The sequence below is a fragment of the Chenopodium album genome, chromosome 7 (genome assembly GCF_948465745.1).
Source record: "Chenopodium album chromosome 7, dcCheAlbu1.1, whole genome shotgun sequence".
Lineage (NCBI taxonomy): Eukaryota > Viridiplantae > Streptophyta > Magnoliopsida > Caryophyllales > Amaranthaceae > Chenopodium > Chenopodium album.
In genome coordinates this window covers 52,764,798-52,771,572 of record NC_137840.1, presented here as the reverse complement: position 1 = coordinate 52,771,572, position 6,775 = coordinate 52,764,798, and the positions used below count along the sequence as shown (strand labels likewise).

Below are 6,775 nucleotides of genomic sequence, written 5' to 3'. Positions count from 1 at the left end.
TTTCGAGGTGGTGGTGGAGGTGGATTTTGTTGAGCTTGGGTATTCTTGTAAGAGAAATTTGGATGATGTTTCCAACCTTCATTGTATGTGTTTGAGTGAGGATCATATGGCCTTTTGGGATTTGAAGTGTAGAATGCATTGGCTTCCTCAATCGACATCTCATGTGAATTTTGTGGGCAATCAGGGGAAATGTGACCTTGTACATTACACATTTGACAAGTTTCAGCAGATGAGCCAGAAGATGCCGCTTGGAACTTGTCAAACTTGCTTGTCAATGCCTGCATAGAACTAGTTAAAAGGGTTAGAGCATCAACATCATGCATACCTCCCTTTTTAACATTGCGTCGTCCTTCTGGATGGTAATTATCATTTGCCGCCATCTTCTCAATTAGCTCTTTTGCCTAAGTTGGGTTCTTAGTCAAGAGAGAACCCCCAGATGCAGCATCAATATAGATTCGGAACTCATGAGTCAAACCATTGTAAAAGGTTTGGATCAACATCCATTCAGGAATACCATGGTGAGGGCATTGTCTCTGCAATCGCTTGAACCTCCTCCGTGCTTCATATAAGGACTCATCATCTGACTGCCCAAAAGTAGATAGCTCATTTCTCAACCTTGCAGTCTTTTCTTGTCCTAAGAACTTGACTAGAAAAGCTTTCACCAATTTGTCCCATGTGTCAAAAGAGCCGGTACCTTCATCTCTCAACCATTCCTTCGCCCTATCTTGTAATGAGAAAGGAAAAAGGCGAAGTCTAATAGCATCATCTGTAACACCATTTAGTTTCATAGTATCGCACTTCTCCAAGAAACTATCAATGTGACTGACATGGCACTCATGAGGCGTGCCTGCAAACGAATCATTAAAGATGAATTGAATGAACAGTGGTTTCAATTCAAAGTTCTGAGCAGTAACAGGTGGTCTGACAATGCTGGAGAGGAGTCCGGTTGTGGTATCAGGAATACCATACTCTAAAAGAGACTTTGTTCCTGGATCGACCATGTATCTATGGTTTTGATTTCTCCATCTTCTTCTACCTCCTCGTCTCCTTGCAGTTGCTTCAATTTAAGAATCAAATGGAATTAAATCGTCTGACCCTGAACGTCGAGTTTGCATGCAACAAAGAACTAAAAGCAAAGAAATCAAAAACACAAGAGACAATAGCCGAAGCAACAAATAAAGCTTAGTAAAAACGAATCACAAATAACTAGTGTAAAACCGTTAGTCCCCGGCAACGGCGCCAAAATTTGATAGGCGTGTCGCGTACCTAACAAAAATAACCGAACTAACTCTACTATGTAGTTGAGCAAGTAGAAGTCGAATCCCAAGAGACTAAGGACTACTAATTAAACAGACTCAAATCAATACTAAGCAAGTAACCAATCAATATTGAGAAATCTGTTCTAGAACAATTACGAACTATCAAGCAAAGAAAATTATAATAATGAATTAATCAAGAACTAAAGACATCTAAGATTAAGTATCCCCACTAATATGAATCAATGCAATAGAACAATCCCATTCCCTCAATTAAATCAATAAATATTCCCCAGGACGGATGCTTCCTAAAACAATACTAAGAGTTTCTTTCGATCAACTAATAGCTTCCCTAACATGCAATCATACTTATTTTCATTTTCATGGAATCATACATATTAAAGACATTGAGAACGACATCCTATAAGCCCTAGCAAGAACAATTAGCTATTTTCATGCTTAAAAGCTCTTACTTTTAATTAGGGTTCTAAATTCAATTAAGAATCAACTTTCGTTGTCAACCTAATCACATTCAATAATACTATTTCTAGTTTATCATTGATAAAAAAAAACCAACCCTAACAAAGAGAAATTATGAATTAATTAAATTGGGAATTGGGAATTGGGAATCAAATAACACATCAATCCATATTAGGGTTCAACCTAACCCTAGATTATGAAACTACTCACACATAATAATAGAAATAACAAGACAACTAATTAAAGAAAACATAATAACAATAAAAATTAAAGAGAATAAGGAAGAGAAATCAATACTTGCAATTGGAATTAAATATGAAAACTTGAATCTTGAAAGTAATAATGAAGAACGTAATACCAAAAGCTCTAAAATAATGTAGGTAAAAGTGATAGATAAAAGACTATCTAAAACCTATTTATATGATAGGAAAATAGTAGTAGTCTTTTCTTAGGATTAGGACTCCTAAAATCCCTAAAATAGGGCTAAATTCGTTGGTAATGAAGAGGCCGCAACCGGGCTGCGGTACAAGGTCGCGAGCCGCGGTATTGCTGCGGTGTAGGATGCCGACTTGAATTCTTGCTCCTTTGTGAAGTGCGCCGCAGGTAGGCTGCGGTAGGTCATAGTAAACCGCAATCAAGCTGCGGACTAGGCTATAAAAACAAAAACAAACAAACCGTGAAGAGCAATATCGAAATAGGAAGAATAATAGCTCTAAAAGAGTAGGAAAATGAAGGAAACACAATAAAATATGACCAAATATCACATATAAATCATGTATAATATCGTGTTATCACTCGTGGGCACAACGTGGCAATTAAATGAGGGTTTGGGGGTATTTGTTTTTGAAACTTAGGGCCTATTCTTACTTAACTAATTGGAGCTGAACTGAACTAAATTAAACTTAACTGATTGGAGTTAAACTGAACTATACTGAACTGAATAGAGTTGAAATGAATTGTTTATGAGAGAAGGAAATTCGGGACTGAACTGAAGTGAACTGAACTGATTGGAGCTGAAGAGAACAGGCCCTTACATATAATGTTTGTTACCTGGGTTATAATTTTACATTCAACAATAAAAACTCAACTCTCTCTTATATGTGGACGTAGCTAACTCATTTTTAATAGGGCTTTTTTTTTTTTTTTTTTTTAATTTTTTTACGAATAACTCATTGTTAGTTAGCCATATAAATTTATGTTATTGTTTGTTGATTGTCTTAGTTTTTCTCGCATATGTAATAACATTTATATTTTTAATAAGCTACACCTTTAATTAACAATTTGTTTTAGGCTAGAATTTCAATTTGAGCTTCTTACTGAGGGAGCCCTAGTTTATCACTCTAATAAACAAAAATTAACAAGTGACATAATTGTAAATAAATAAACAAAAACCCCTTGTCATTATGGCATTTATGTAATTATATCGATAATCGTGAGAATTATATATATTTAATAAAAAGTTGATTTATTTATAATTTTGTCATTTGATAAACAAAATCTGGTCAAAACTTGTTTAAAGGCTTTTTCCCTAGCCTTATCTTACATGTCCTCATGTTCGAGGCTTTTATTTATTTTTTATTTTTTATATTTTTTTATGAGCTTAAACAAATTGACTAAACAACATTATTAAAGGAAGATGAATTACTATTAGCCGTGGTAGCAAGAATATGCTCTTTGTAAACTCGTTCCCTTTGAACACTGTGGATGCTACACCATGTAAAGGTGTTACTAGATCGACGAATATTATTTATCATCCATCTAAGACTGGCATCAGTTTTAGTTTCCTCCCTGAGCATCTTTACGGGAGAAACGGAGTCCGTGTAAATTGTGATTGCCAGCAATAAATGTTTTGCTCCCCACCGAAGACCTTCAAGATAAGCTTTCATCTCCGCATGTAAGGTCATTGAGCTAAACCGTGAGCCACGCCCCCTAACATTCCCTGAATGCCAAACTCTTCTTTTTTTGTACACCTCCCCCATCTCGAACAACGAGTACGTTTATTCCACGAGCCATCTACTAATATAGTCGTCATGGAAATATCACTCGTGCCAGCATTATGTAAAATAGCTCGCAAAAACCCTGGTGAATGATCCAATCCTTGCTCTAGAGGGTGTAAACACCGTAGATTGTTCCCCGTATCTTTTGAAAATAGACTTTGCTACGTTAACCTTTTGAGATTATAGCTAGTGTCGACAATTGATTGCTTTTTTCTCCTCGGAAATATATGTTGTTTCTTGCAACCCACAACCCCTAAATTGTTGCTATAAACCACTAATATGGCCTATAAAAAGGCGGATATAGTACAGAATCCAGTCAACAATTGGTCGGTCTGCGTTTGCTTCTGAGTGGATCTGTAGGATTCCACCCCTCCATCCATCTGTTATAGATGTGAAAAATCTAAAAAGATGTTGTAAATCTTCCTCTTGGAACCGATACAAATAACAAAAGGTATCAATATCCATGCCCCGCCGCCCCAAATTAGTCTTCATTGCAATCCCAATTGATAACACTCTCCACATGAACGTCTTCCGTTTAGGTGAAATGTTGAGAGACCACGAGACCTTAAAAAATCCATTCATACCCTCTAACGAAATACAATCCTCTAAATGCTTCACACCGTCTAATGGAATACATCCCTCTAAATGCTTTTAAAAAGTGTAGCCTATTTTCCGTAAAACTTCTTGATCTATGATGCTGCCAGTACATATAATCCTCTGACTCTTGATCTAGTAATTCAAAGCAGACAATTGCCGCTACATCATCCCTTGCAAAGCTGGAAAGTAGCTTCACTCGATTCCACCTACACCTAGGGGTGCCATAAAGTCACTTGCTTTCCATCTCATCGCCTGCGATAAAGTCACATGAGTCTTGAATTCTGGGACCTTACCCGCCATCCATATATCATATCATGCCACAATAGGCTTCACATTCCTTATCTTCCAACTATAACCCTTGACAAGCTGTTTGCCGCTCTGACAAGACCCCTCATGCCGCATGACTAATTCTTGTGCTGAAGAGTAATCGAACAACCCTTGTAAAGCGGAGACTGGAACCTAGTTGTTCACACTTTTGAGAGAAGCAATTGAGGATTATGGCTAATTCTCCATACTTGCTTCATAAGTAGAGCTTTATTAAATGAGTCCAAACTACAAGTTCCAAGTCCTCTGGTTCCTTTCAGAAGATGCATAGTCTCCCTGTTCACCCAATGCATACCCTTGTGCTCCTTATTAGCTCAGAAGAACCTAGATAAAAAGATAGTTGTAGACACCCATTTGTGTCTCCCCAAAACCAAACCCGGTGATGAATACCTTTCTCGTCGAATCATAATTGAATGAAGCGAAAGTGTGAAAAGTCTAATGCTGTGGTTAGTTTTTATTAAAAATCTTTCTTTCTGTTTTTATAAAAATGTTGTGCAGCAGTTTTGGGTTCCTTGGTACGCCAGTTAGCCCCTATCAGAAATTTGACATGACTTAGTAATCGGCTTGATTATAATCAGAGAAAGTGATCGACCTAATGAAAGATTATCTCACTTAGCTTAAAGCACCTTAACATTGGCTCATCGCAAAGTCACCAACATAATGGTTCATAAACAACAGAGGCACCGACATATGGCTCACAAGCAGCAAAAGCGTCAACGTACTAGCATAACAGCAAAAATCACGGCATCAAAGTTCAAGCGAGCTTTAAAGGTCAACAAGCGTTGGTCTTCGGTAATTTTCTTCGGAATATTATCGCAACAACTGAGGATGACTTCGAGAGAAGGTATCTTCGACAACGTTCCCTAGATTGCGGAGGGTTGTCACAAACAACTCAAGATGGCTACACGCGGAGTTATCTTCGATCATGTTCCCTGGCTTGCGGAAGATGGTCACAAGGCGGTAGAAGATCGTTTCAGGCGAAGCAATCTTTGATAATGTTCTCTGGCTTGTAGAAGATTATCACAGTAGAAATTGGTGGCAGTTAGAAGCGTAGCAGTCTTCAGGCGGTATCCCCTAGCTTGAGGAAGATCGTCAAAGCTCCATTGTTCAGAGACGAGTGAACATCAAAACAGCAAGATGGCGTTCCCTAGCTTGTGGAAGGTTGTCACAACAGCAAATGAAACAAATCGGTTACCTCTAGAGACGCGTGCTCGACGGTGCAAGATACGCGTTTCTTAAATCTTTTATCTGTTTAACTGTAGGGAATATTTCAAGCGTTATCCCTAGCTTGAACCCCACTATGATCATACACTTAAGTACGGTGGTGTCCAAAGGGAAAGAAAATAGAGCAAAAGAGCCGCCAACAAGTTTTATGAACTTGTAAACCGTTCACAGGGTGAAGGTTACACCCCTTAACGATCTAAGAGATCGTAAACTCCAATAGGTCTGGATCCATGACTGGTAGTTCGGGGATGAAGGTACAAATCCAACCTAAAAGAGAGTGAACCTGCCCTAATAATAGGCCTCTACTTTATTCTGATCGTATTGATGTGCGCTTTCTGACTAACATGCAATCAATATATTTACCGTAAACCTGTTTATCTATGTTGGTTAAATGTTAATGCACAAATAAAACTATTATTGGCGATCACTTGAATTATAATCAAATTAACCCTAAACAAGATTATTAATTATCTTATTAAGCATGATTACAAGTACAAATTCCCTTTAAACATGCATAAAAGGCGTGATCAAGCAATAACAATAAATATCAAGCAACATAATAATAACAAATCATCATAATAATAATAACAATAACAATTATTATAACAATTATAAAAATAATCATGATCATGTTAAAGCATAATAATAGCAAGATCCTAGGCATGATACTAACAAGATTAATAACAAACCCTAGCATGTCACTAAGCAATAAAAATCAAAGTTTTAACCCTAACATGATACTAACAATCATAAATATTAGAAAGAACATAAAAGGCATCATACTTTCAATCATACTTGATATTAAAGCTACCCTAGACATGATACTAGGAAGATCAAAACGCACTAATATGACGCTAGGAATCATAATAACAACCTAAACATAATTTCTACATCATA

The 6,775-nt window shown here is 37.0% G+C and overlaps 1 non-coding gene across 1 annotated transcript; it reads left to right on the top strand.

Moving 5' to 3' along the window:
* The first annotated feature begins 510 nt into the window (after positions 1 to 510).
* On the top strand, positions 511 to 617 carry LOC145641222 (small nucleolar RNA R71). The gene has a single exon (XR_014115281.1). It is a non-coding gene; the product is annotated as a small nucleolar RNA R71 (small nucleolar RNA).
* The last annotated feature ends 6,158 nt before the right edge of the window (positions 618 to 6,775 follow it).